Consider the following 13,970-nt stretch of genomic DNA (forward strand, 5'->3'; position numbering starts at 1 on the left):
GGCAGTACATCAAACCAACACAGCAGTATACCACCAGACAGGGAAGAACAGTAATGCGCTGTTATACAAAGACATTTAAGAAAAGTAAGTATTTTTTTTCTTAAATAATGTCATTGTATAATAGTAATAACCGACTCAGTGGTTGTGGTATATTGAAATTTACCCATGGTTGGCTTTATTTAATCACTTGGGCTTCGCCCTCATGATTAAACCACACCAACCTTGGGCAAATCTTCAATATACTATACCATGTCATTGGTTATTGCTTAATTCACCTCCATCTCCCTCATACAGGACATTGCACCTACACCCCAAAAATCAACTCTGAGGAAGTTTTAAATGGTCTGTCAGAGTTGAGCACTGGTTCAGTGGCCCTGAAAATATGCTGGGATGTTTCCTTGTCAGTATGAAGTACTGCCTCACCGAGGCCACTCTCTGTATCAGTTTAACCTCAGCTGTCAAATGATTTTGGATTAGGGGTGCAGAAATGGCCAATAGGCCTTACCATCCTTAACTGTAAGATAATGCAACACGTCATTATGGACCTCATAAACCTAGATATTGACAGCTTACAATCCCATGACCAAAACCAGTTTGGGTTTGTGAAAAGATGATCCTGGCTACTTAGTCTAGTCAATGTCTTTAAAAAAGTCACAGAAGCATTGTACAAAGGGGAAACTCTGTACACATAATGTACCTCGACCTACCCAAGTCCTTCCAAACCATTTCACACTCAGACATTATCGACAAACTAATCAAACTAAATGTAAACCCTTATTTTACCTTCTGACCAGCAGACATAGCTCCCAAGCAGAACACAACAAATCTGGATGGGGGTAGCTCATCTCCTCTTAAAAGCTGACTACTAGTGGGATTCCCCCAGGACTCATCCTTGGGTCTGCTTCTGTGGGTATTTACTTTTCCTATGTCCAAGCTCAGGTCAGAAATCTCTTGCTGATGAGGTTCACAGGTTATTTTAAACTTGGAGCCATCATCAATTCTCCTCAAGATTCCCTGATCCTACAAGGTGGTATAACATGTAGAAACATAGTATCAGGATCAAGACCAAGACTTAAATGCTAAGACATGTGTACCATGTTTTTTGAAAAACACAAACATCCGTGCACATACAGCAAAACTCACAAATCAGTAGTTAGTGGGATGAGCTTTTTTCCGGACAATGAGCTCTTCTTCGACCACCATGTATCTACTGCCTTTAGAAAACCTTTCTACCAAGCCATGCTGATTACCAAAGCTATTTCTTGTAGGTCTCAAGATGTCATTTATTTACTCTCCATAGGTTCATAGGTTAGAACTAGGCTAACTGCCCTTGTGAGCCATTTCAAGCCTAGCCAATTATCCCACGTGAGAATCAAACCCTGCACCTTGCGTCTGTAAGGTAAACACCTTAACCATTAAGCCATCCTCCCACACCAGTGACTGGGTTAGTCCCACTAGTCCAATGACCTCTTTTTAAGGGGCAACTCAAGGTGATATTAATACTGACTTGAAGAAATTTGGTCAGAGGACTTGGGGAACCTTCAAGAAAAGAAAAGAAAAAGTAGATCACTCAGATAAGGCCGGAGTAAATGTAGCAGTCAAATCCAAAACGGTAACAAAAACTCTTCCCAAATACAGCTTTAAAGCTGTGCTTGGGAGGAGTTTGTTACCTTTTGGACTTTGGGAACTTCCTCTACTCTTTTTCAATAAGTGCTATGGGATCTTTTACATCCACCTGTGCAATGGCCAGCTCAGGCTCATGCAACCTCAGTTTAACATCTCATCCAGAGTACATCACACACAACAATGCACCCCCCCCATACTGCACTTCGGTGTTAGTATGAGAAAATTAATCCAAGTATCTGGTGTGGGAAAATATTCCATAGCCTTTGGGTCTTCCAGCACCAAAGGTTTGTGTGTTACCCATTGAGACACTGACATGTGTACTCCTCCCATATTAGCCCCATAGGAGAACATAACACATCCTTTGATGTGTACATATCTAGACACATGATCCATTTTGAAAGACCCCCATGGTTTACCACCAAGAAAATCTAAGGCCCGATTTCTATGACTCTCTCATTTTCAGTCTCTTACTGACTTTTGTGGTATGGCCTCTACTCACTGTACAAGACCTTAAATGATCCTATCATGAGTGACCTTCCATATGTTCATAAAATTGGTAACATCATAAACACCTGGCCAAAGCATCATCCACCACTATAATGCCTTTTTTAGGCAATGCCAATCTGATAAACCTTCAGAAATAGTAAATTCTACTCAAGATAAAGTAAAGGTGCTACTGCTCAATGTTAGAAGAAGCTCTAGTCCCTAAAAGCATTCCTCACCTTGGAGATTGTTGATACCTGAGCAGTTACTGAGCCATCATTTAAAGCCACAAAAGGTACCCTGGCAGTGCAGGGATATAATGCCTTCCACACATTTAGACCAGCTATCACACAAGGAGGGACAAGAGGTGGAGGTGTATCAATCTACATAAAAAGTAAGCACACCTCAAGATTGATCAAACAATATGACATGCCTGTGCTAAACCTTGCCCAATTAGCCTTAGGTAAATTCCCATACTATATACTTCCTAGATATAAGTCCCTGTCTATGATCCAGGATAACCATTTATGTACTAGAATGTACTGGAGTCACTCACAGTGCAGCCCAATACCACATTCATGAGTGATTTTTATCTATCCCACCATAAACTGGGATACGTACACAACCACCAACATGCAGGCTCAAAGATTCCTGCATTTTGTCAATGGAAACACTCTGGAACAGCTATTTTGCACACCTGGATATGGTACTCACAAATTTGTGGACTAGAGCATCCCTTGGTGACTCCCCCTTCAGGGACATCAAAGCAAAGCAAAGTACTTGTTGCATTTGTTGTTAAGGGGGAAACAAAAAGGTCATAAGATTGGCCCCAATGGCTGCAAATCTTGTTCGCTACTGATGAATTGTGGGACGACTCATGAGGACTCAGAATGAATCTGCTAAGTCTGGCTGCTAGCTCATTGATTTTCCCCAGTATGTGTTTTGCAATCAGAAAGTGGCCTGAAGAGATTGCCCACTTCCAAATTGTCAAGGCCTCTATGCATTAAGGGTAGGATCCGGATCCTTCTTGTCTGTTGATGTACCAGACTACTGACATGTTGTCTGTGTGAATTGCAATAGTCCCCAGAGGGAAGAAGTCCTGAAAAGCTTGCAGTGTTAAGAGAACCGGCTTCCTCTCTGGACATTGATATACACCTTGGTCTATGTGGGGGACCACGTGCCTTGGACCATCTTTCTCTGGAAATGCCCCTCCCATCCCAATGGTGATTGATCAGTGGTCACTGTGGCTATTGTGGAGGTTAGAAAATGGCTTGCCTAGAAACATATTGTTTGACTGCATCCACCATTGGAGGCAACATCTGCAGACTGCAGTCAATTTGATGGGATCAGATAGAGACTGCAGTCAATTTGATGGGATCAGATAGAGACTGGCAAATAATGGACCACTGAACAGCTAAGGTCCATTGTAGAACTCACATAAAAAATCTTGCCAAGGGTACTAGAATGGTGGCTGATGACACAGACCCCCAGCGCTCAGAGAACCAAAGTTCGGTGGGGGAGAAGGGAGATTCCGCAAGACTTGACCTTGTCTGAGTAGTAGTACATGATCTAGAGGTAATGAAGCTATTTGTGTTGTGTTTATTTGCATTCCAATAAATTCTAGATTATGTACAGGAATCAGACTTGATTTTGGAGATGTATTGGGATGCCAAGGGTATTGAATATCTGGACTGGGATGTAATCCCTGGCCTTAATAAGCTGATGGCTTGTTGGTGCCATAAGGAGCCAATTGTCTAAATATGGAAACACCTAGAATTCTGTTAGCCTCAGGTGAGCCACGACAACTGCCATACCTTTGGTAAACACCCAAGGGGGCTGTGGTGAGTCCAAAGGGCAGTGTTCTGAAATGGTATTGATTGTCTCCCAGCCAAAAGCGCAAGTGCCTCCTGGAGCATTTGTTCATTTTGATATGATATGCATCCTGGAGGTCTATGGAGCACATCCAATCGTCCTTGCATAGAAGAGGCAGAATGGACTGGACCATAACCATTTGGAACTTTGACTTCTTGACATATTGGTTCAGATTGATGAGATCCAAGATTGGTCTTAGATACCCTGTTTCCTTTGGCACCAAAAAGGAGAGAAAGCAAGTTCCATATCCTGTTTGTTTGGTTGGGACCTTTTAGATGATGCTTCATTCTAGAAGTATTTGAAGTTCTTGAGTGGCATACTCCCTCTGACTGAGTGAAAAATTGGGAAGTTCCCTTCTGGGATTTAGAGGTGAAGGCAAAAAGGGAATGTAGCAACCTTTGGATATTATTTTTAGCATCCGGGCATTGTTTGTTATGTTTGTCCAGGCATCTAGGTGCAGGGATAGATGACCCCCTGACTGCCTCTAGAGATGGACAGTTGGGCAGCACTTCAGGAGTATTTATAGGGCTCATTGGGGAAAAGTTCCCTGAAGCCCTGATTTTGTGGATCCCCCTGGCCTCTAGGGTGATGTCTACCATTGTAACCTCCCCCTTATGCCTCTAGAGAAAGTATCCCCATGTGGATCCTGGAAAGGTCCTTGAGATTTCTTGAACCAAGTCTTCTTTCCACCTTGCTGATTCTTCAAGAAGGATCTGAGGTGCCATCTATGCAATTGTCTGGTTGGGGGGAGTCACCCATGATGTAGATGGGCCCACCTCAAAAGCCTCCAGGAACACTGACTTCTCAGGAGGTTGGGAGAACCAACCACCTTTTTGCTTAAGAAGTTCAAGGATGTCTTCAAAGAAGATGTCTTCAGGTCACCATCTGTGTGATCCTTCTCCCTCATCAAAATCAGTGCCCTCAGACAGGGACTCCAAGGGGGAGTCTAAGTCCCTCCTCTTGCACTTTTTCTTGTGAGGGACCTCCTATGTGAGGTGTTCAGGGGAGGTATCAGAAGAAAGAGGAACCCCTTGCAGGGAAGCAGACTGGAGGCCTCGTGGGAAAGGCTAACCTATGATAGCAGGATGGATGGGCTCAATGCTCAGATCAAATGAAGGCTGGGGAGGATCCTGGATTTCAAGGAGATGATTCTTTGATTCTAGAGAAAGCCTTTTCTGTGACTTGGAAGGCTGATGAACTGTGTTAAGACTCCTTCCCTCTTCCTTGGAACAAAAGTTACCGGAGAAGAAATAATGGAACCCAGTCTGGATCCGAGACCTCCACAGAGAATTTGACCCAAACTGTAGAAGGCCAAGACCCCTGGGGAACAGATGGATCTGCCAAGTTTGGAGCCAAAACCAGCCCTCTCCGAAGCAAGCACCAATATCTTGGATCCAAGACCCACTCTGATCCAACAAAACCAGATCAGGACTGGTCATGGACAAAGGAGTAAAGGACAGAGCAGGACTGGTCAGGGACAAAGAAGGAGTAAAGGACGGAGCAGGACTGGTAAGGGACAAAGGCGTAAAGGAAAGAACTTTTCTTGACTCCATCTTCTACTCTGTTGGAGCACCAGGATCCTGGGTTCAAAAACCATGGGTCAGATCAGAGAGGAAATTTGCAGTACAGATGCTATAGCTCTCATGGATCCAAGATGGGCTGGAGATGACAAAACCCCTATCTGAATCGGAGTCTGTCCATATCTACTTTGGAAAAGCTTTGAGAAGACCTAGAGGAAGATTCTGAGGAATGCCTGGCCTTTGGTGATTGTAGGATCTGAGAGGGAGGAGCCAGAGGTGACAGTTTCTTCTGAGGTACTGGTGAATGGCTCCAAGCTTGCATATCTGAGCCCCTAGGATCCGAGGTTGCCCTACTCAGAGTGGAAGATCCAGAAATCAAAATAGTAAATGTTGATTCCAAGGAGGATCTTGGATCCAGAAAGGATTTAGTGATGCTCGGGTATGATTAAGCTCTCAGATCTGAAGAAGGCATTGTCTTGCTCAGATCTGAAGTTGTCAGATCCGAAGAAGGTTTAGTCCAGATCAGATCCAAAATGGTCAGAGCCAATAACTTTGGCCTTTTTTCAGGCAGGTCTGATGAAGCCCATGGGGAGGCAGAGAGGGCTCACCTTTTTAGTTCATTGGAACTGGATGGCTTTGAGGGAGTTTGAGCCCCAGAAGGTAACAGTCCCTTCAGTACAAGTTTATTCTGACTGTTGGATATGGCCCAAGGATTGAAGGCTACACAGATTAAACAGTCAGTATTCAAATGACTGAGAAGCAGGCAATAGACACACATCTTTTGGGCATCTGAAGTAGGGATTTTGTGCCCATGCGAAGTGCATATTTTGAACCTGTAGGTTTGTCTGACATAATGCTAACTCCACACACTCACGCACACACACAGAATCAACAACTACAAAAACAGCTGTCAAACTACTATCCAACAGACTACTCTATCAGAGATACTGGAGAGCAAAATGGAGCAAGAAAGGGGGACTTTTTTTGGAAGGAGAAGAGAAAGTGCCAGGTGCACCAGAAGAGAAGTGAAAGGGGGCAGGGTAGGGCAGCTCTCTGATGCCTGTGAGAAAACAATAAGGAGGGGAAGAGATTAATTATAAAACTACAGGAAATATAAACAGCTAAAGGGAAAATTTGTATAAAGAAACCTGTCAAAAAATAAAGGTTTTGAAGCAAATAAAACACTTATCGGAAATCTAGGAAACTTTGAGACTCAGGACCACATCTGGATGTGATGGCAGCAAAAAAAAAAACATACTGAACAACTGGAGAAATAGTCACCATCCACTTTTACTGTGTTTCTAGTACTTCGGCATCAAGCCTTCTAGAGAAAAATCATACACAAGAATGGTGTGCTTTATATACATTTCACTGCATTCATTATTCAATTCAATTATACAATAATTGATCAATTAATCAGGGAGTCAAAAAGGTTAAAATCTAAACTGCATCCTGAACAATAAAGTACTTCAGAAACATTTAAAGTGCATCAAAACACAAGTGCAACCTTTTACATTCCTATAGCATTTAACATTATAATTTAAGAAGTTAATACAAAAGCACTTCTGCATCTCCAGATTAACAAATACTAAAACATTTTGCCCTGCAATGGTTGATAAATTGATCAATGAGTCAAGAAAATTTAAATCTAAAGTGTATCCTGAGCAATGAAATGCTTCAGAAACATTTAAAGTGCATCAAAAATGTTTAAAATACAAGTTCATACAACAGCACTTATACATCTCTAGATTAACAAGTACTAAAACATGTTTCCCTACAATGGTTGCTTAATTAATCAGTAAGTCAAGAAAATTTAAATCTAAAGTGCATCCTAAACAATCAAAGTGATTCAGAAACAAAAGTGCATCAAAAACCTTTTAAAATACAACCCCTTACAGTCCTATTGCATTTAACTTAATAATTTAAGAAGTTCATGCTAATGCACCTATACATCTTTAGATTAACAAATACTTAAATATTTTACCCTATACATATAAATCATTCATCCTATATGTCTGTGCATTTGTAAAATAATGCATACTGAAACATTTCATCCTATGCATGTAAATCTAACTCCATATTAAGCCCATGGGGCCCCAAAGTGTGTTGGCGGCAAACGTATGAGGCATTATGGGAGAGGGAGGAGTTTCAGACTCGATCATAAGTCTTAGAAATGTGGCTGAGTCAGATCAGATGTTGGATCCAAGACCCAGCAGTAAAAAAGAATGAAAAGGACAACATCAGATACATGCTTTCCCTACAGGCAAATTGGAGGAAATCCAATTCACCTATGCCACATCTTTAAGATGCTAGAGAAAATAAGAGTACCCAAGCAAAACCCATACAAATACAGCGAAAACTGAACTAGAGAATCCTTTACTGTGAGATGGCAATGCTGTTCACTGTGCCACTGACTATTTGACTTCACACATATCCTGCCTGGGCAGCCAAAGATAGCCACTTAATATGTACAAAGCTGATGTTTGATGTCGACAAACTTGTTACTCTTTAGATATAGTGCTGCACCTCACCCACATGAACACAAATTGCTGTATAATCCATAGAAAGGACTGAATCATATTACTTTTAACAAACAGAAATGCTGTGACACTGCTCCCAGTAAGCCAGCTCAGTAAATGTTTAGCTCTGATCAAACAATAGGGTTAAGTAACTTTTAACCACTGATGACCTCCATAACCATCAGTTACAGACACGGTTTTAACGGATTTTAGATGTCTGATAGTGAGTAAAATAAATAGCCACAGTAAAGTATTCCAGCACTGAGCGCTACTGTTGCAAAGCCATACTAATGATAGTTTATTTATTTTATTTTACATTTGTTGACCGGGCTAGTCTAACTAGATATATGTCCATTTTCAGTAGAGGCCCGGGGAGAAAACCTCCACATAAAAACAAAACAAAACAGAATATTGCAAGTACAGTTACAGTTCATTTGTCAGACAAAACAGTTGTTTACATGGTAACTTAGTAATCATGACAGATCAAAACAAAATAGATTTTTTTCTATTTTAACTCAATCACAACAGAAGGGCCAGTTTTCATCCAAATAAAGCCCCCATACCAAGAAATTACAGACAGTCTGACTGTGTACACCTCAGATGTTTGTACTAAAATAAAAACAAATGCCACAGTAATTTACTTCAACACACACACACACAGATGTGCCCACCAGTTACAGCCACTTTGCTGAATTTGTACACCTCAAAGGTCTATGATTAAATGAATGTATAAATACATAAATAATGGACACATTAATGCAAAACATTGCAACTGCCCTCCAAACACACACACACACACACACACACACACACACACACACACACACACACACACACACACACACACACACACACACACAATGCATATACTCCTACTGTCGGAACTGGCTGCATGGCAATAAATGACTTGCATATCTTAATGCCTGATGAAACAGACACAAAAAACATTATCCCCAGTTCTAGTCCTATCTACAAATCTTTCCATGTGTCCTTTAACACTGATTATGGCTGCCCCAGGTAACCTAAGCCAATAAGAAGCACTGTTGGATGCTTCATCTAGCAGCTTAAGCAGCCTCCACTGGAATGCTCTTCTTACTTCCAGAAAATGGAAGAGGAACTGGCAATACTATTTTCTATAGCAGCGTATGCATAATTGTTAGTTTGTTTACATCCTTGTTTTCTAATAGAAATTCAAATGTGGGTGAAGCTTGAAGATGATTTAAGGTGCTGATGTGTAGGGAGCTAAATCGCCAGGATTTTATGGTTGCATGAAGAACCAGCATTTGAATCTTCATATACATAAAACGCCGCATTATTTTCATAAGAATGATGTGTCCACATCTCACAGAACAAGAACAGGCACAACTGCTAAGTCCTAAAGAGAAAAACAAAAGATTGCTTGTTAAGCCACTGTTTTCTGATAATAACTCCAGAGCACAAACGCTTTACTTTTTAACACAGTAGATTAGGCAATAGAAAGTAGAAAGGGTTGTTGCCAAGCCTAGGAAGTCTATAACAAGGAAAAAAAATAACCAGAGATCCTTTAGAAGTATTAGAGATATTTTGGAAATGTTATGAAAATCTATATTAAGCAGAGAAATGTGGCAATCAAGAAAAAGTACAAATGGAAATGTTTATGGGAGAATTAAATATGCCAAGGTTAAAGGTAGATGATGCTCAATTATTAACAGGATATGAGGAGATGAGATAAAATGGTGATGTATAGCCAATCTATAGGAAAGTCTCCAGGAATAGATGGTATTCCTATGGAAGTTTGGAAGCTAGGAGGGAAGAACGTAATAAATAGCTGAAAAGTTTTGTTTAACAATATTTCAAAAGGAGATGAAGCACCAACATCCTGGAAGAAAGCCAGAATGTTTCAAATACCTAAAGATGGAAAGGACCCATCAGAACTAGCTTCATGTAGGCACATTTTGATTCTAAACCATGACTATGAAGTGCTTGTCTATAATGGCTAAAAGAATGGCAAACGTGATGCCAAAATTGGTAGATATGGACCAATGTAATTTTATGGACTGGAGGCAAACATGTGACAGCACTAATAGAACAATCATGATCCAGAGGGAAGCATAATGTAATAAAATACCAGTGTTGTTGGTGGGTCATGATACAGATAAAGTATTTGATACAGTAAGTTGGGATTTTATGAGTAAGGCAATGGAAGCATTTGTATTCCTTGACATAATGTTAATTAGGAGGATGAATCACTGTTGAAAATTAAACTGTGTGGGGGGTCTTTCTGATAAATTGTGTTTGAACAGAGGAATCAGACATTGGTATACTATTTCCCTGTTATTTGATTTATATTTAGAAGCATTGGCAAATAAAATAAGGGACTCAGAAACTCAAGGATGTAATTGGTTTGGGACTCAAGAAAAGTTGGCTTTATTTACAAATGATATTAATTTGAACCTGATAAAACCAGAGAAAGGCAATTCAGCATTATGGAACTTTCTGAACCAGATTCATGTATTTTCTGGATACAGAATTAATGAAGATAAAGCAAAAGCAATAGCTGTAAACTATAAACCCACATACAAACTGATTCAGCAATACCCATATTTATGGGAACATGATAAAATAAAGTACTTAGGAGTATGGGTTAAAATAATTCTGTTATAGAAGCTAAGGATATGTGGGAAGAGACTAAACAATGGTAATACAAAAACTGATACACTGTAAGGTGTGTTTTATGGATATAGGTTGCAAAATACAAGCAGTGGAAATGCTTTTAGTCCCTTTAGTTTTATACACAGGTCAGGCAGATTTTTATCAATCAGAAAAGCAGTTGTGGATAGCAAGTATTAAAGCACTGAAGGATTTTATCTGGGTAGGAAAGAGGGCAAGACTCAAGTGTGATAAGTCGTCCTTCCAACAGAGCAAGGTGGTTTGGGATTACCTGATTTGAAGGGGTATTTCAGATATATACTGTTAGGATCCTATACAAAGCACAAGCATTAAGCCATTATTAAAACTGGAAAGGGATGATGATGAAATGGGAAGGAGCTCAAGAAATAGAGAGACTGGGATTCTGAATACAAATCCTTAAGGAAAATAACAATAACCATACAGAATGTTGGATTCATAAGTTAGCAGAAGCCAACATAGGAATGGAGAAAAGAGATTCTTCCGATAGGGATGACTGCAATTAGAGGCACAGAGAATAGCAAAAATTTACTGGAGAAAACTGGCAAAGGGACAGGGTAAAAATATATGACGCAAAATTTTGGGTAATCTATGAAGTCAAGGACAGTGACAGGTATGCATTGCTCATGACCACTGCTGAATAACAATCACTGATCAGGTGTGGCATTACTAGTGTTACACAATGTATTGCTGTTTGCAGAAATCAGTATAAAGCTTGCATCATTTTGTCTTATGATTGTGTGTGCATGGAGGGTTCAGTGTAAGAGCAACAAGTCAGAAAGTATTATTGGCACACCTTTATACTTGTGTATGGGTGGTGATGTTACACTGTATTTAAAACAAATTGGCCACATTTTCTTTCACTTGCCATCATAAATGTGGACTTAGTACATGATAGGTGACTATCTTTGGTGGTTTTGCAAGAAGAGAGGTGTGTGAAAGCACCTGCTCATTGCTACCACGGCATCATGAGTAACATTGATATTTTATGATACTTTGCTTTGGATGACTTCTTGGCTGTAGCTTTTTCTATGTAGAGTTTGCATGCCATCCCTGCCTCTGCCTCTGTGTGTGTGTCTATACACTCTGGTTTCCTCGAGCACCTCAGAGTAATGTAGTATGTGAGTTGGCATTCCACCAATTTCCCAAAGGTTAATAGATAGTGTGTGTGTGTGTGTGTGTGTGTGTGTGTGTGTGTGTGTGTGTGTGTGTGTGTGTGTGTGTGTGTATGTGTGTGTGTGTACATCCAAAAAATATCACTGATTTTTATCTGTGCACACACAATATTTCTAGGCACACACATAACTCTTCTGAGTAACAGTAAAACAAATGTTGTTAACAAGTAATTATCTTTCAAAAAGAAGGCATAAAATACATCACAGAACATTCACACCTTTAGAGCTTCTACGGGTCTTGTAGCCCTCACACTCCAAACTGTATAAATGCATTTTGACATGAACTTGGTGTTGGACACTGCCCTCAACTGCCTTACCCATTCTAAAACCATCCCTAGTCATGGGTATGTACAGCAGGTTGTTGTACCTTATGCGTGGGTGGAGGATGGTGTGATCATTACTTTAATTTTCCTCAAGCAAACCTCAGAAGTGTGTATAGGAAGTCATTGTAGCTTGTCCTGGGGCTGGAGCCCCTGTTATTGTTTCTTTTACTTTTCTCACAGATCTCTGAGCAAAGAAGGTTACTATAGCTTGCGTAGGGCTATTGTACAGTCAAGGAACAGCAAGTTGGAATACATTACTGTGATCATTATTTTTGCACTTTCCTCACAATTACATAACAGGCAAGTATACATGTGGTTACCTTTGTGGACAGGGCTGAGGAGTGTGGAAGCATACTAGGTACATGTATGACAAAAGTCACTTGTGGACCTTAGAACCTCTGCTTTTATCCCAGTCTTAATATCAAGGGGATCGACAGACAGTTACTGGTGTCTTTTTTGGGTGTAAGAGGTAGAGATGCAGGCAGTATTCCCAGATAATATTTATGTAACCTTTAAAAGATTTATTTTGTTAGCTTATTATGAGGTACTGTTTTTGTCAGCTTTGAACATTAATCCTTGGGCACCACTTGTGTCTTCCCTGACAAAAAATGACTGACTTTTTTTCTTGCTGATGATTTTTGATCAAACTACCACATGTTCAAAAGGTTTGAAAATGCTCTGAAATGGACTACAGAGCATCTGTAACCCTATTACATCTACAGAATTATTATTATGTTACCTTGGAGATGTAAATGTTTTGAAAGAATGGAAGGGAAAGTAAACTCGAACAACAACAATGAGTTTCTTATCTCAATCATAATCATTGTAGAAGCAATCATTAAATGAAAAAGGTTGCATAACACACACACACATATATACTTCAGACCCTAGAGAAGAGAAGGCCATGGCTTCTTGATAAAACTGAAGATCAAAGCAAAATGTGAGAAAATGTAGACAAAAGTATTTTCTATGTTGTGGGCAGCCAGCAATAGATAGAGAACATGGGGTAGATGTGTGCAGGTAGATGAAACAGTAAGTAGTGAGAGGTGCCCTGGGGCCCTATGCCTATGGTACCATTTCAACGTAGGACAGCCCTGTACATAGTGCTGTTGTAATGTGCCATCACTGCAACTAAATGCCAGTCACTGTCAATGTTACTCTGTGAAATGGACCAATGTAATATGATGGACTGGCCTGTCACATTGTAAGGGCATTGTTTTTACAGTTCTGTATATGTATACTACTCCTAAGTCTGCTGTATAAACTAAAAGGTTGTTTGGAATGGGTGATGGTGAAGAGTGATACTTGGACTGAAAGTGTCTGGGGTCCCAACTTGACACTTTCTTGGGGGCCCCCAAAATGCTAACATTGGCCATGAGTAGATGCGAGAACACTAGATATAGTGGTTCATGAAAAAAAGACAAAAGTAGCAATGATCATTGAAACTGTACACATTACGATTACAATGTCTCGTATACAAGACTGAAACAAACTACAGTACTAATTTCATGCTCTTTAATCACCTTGAGTTAGGAATGGGGTCCATTCCCATAATGGTATTAGAAGCCCAGAAGATTTGGAAAAATTAAACAAGACAACTCACACATTCACTTAAACAGGATGTTTATAAAAGAATACGCAACCTGCCCAAGTTTAACCCAGACTACTGCACTACCATCTATTAACTGGAATATAAAAAAAAACTCCCATTAGATGATGTTGTAAATTAATTTTATTTTATTTATTTATTTAAGTTTGATGACCGGGGAAGTCCACTGTGCCATA

The sequence above is a fragment of the Protopterus annectens genome, chromosome 5.part1 (genome assembly GCF_019279795.1).
Source record: "Protopterus annectens isolate FY-2018-M chromosome 5.part1, PAN1.0, whole genome shotgun sequence".
In the NCBI taxonomy this organism is placed as follows: domain Eukaryota; kingdom Metazoa; phylum Chordata; order Ceratodontiformes; family Protopteridae; genus Protopterus; species Protopterus annectens.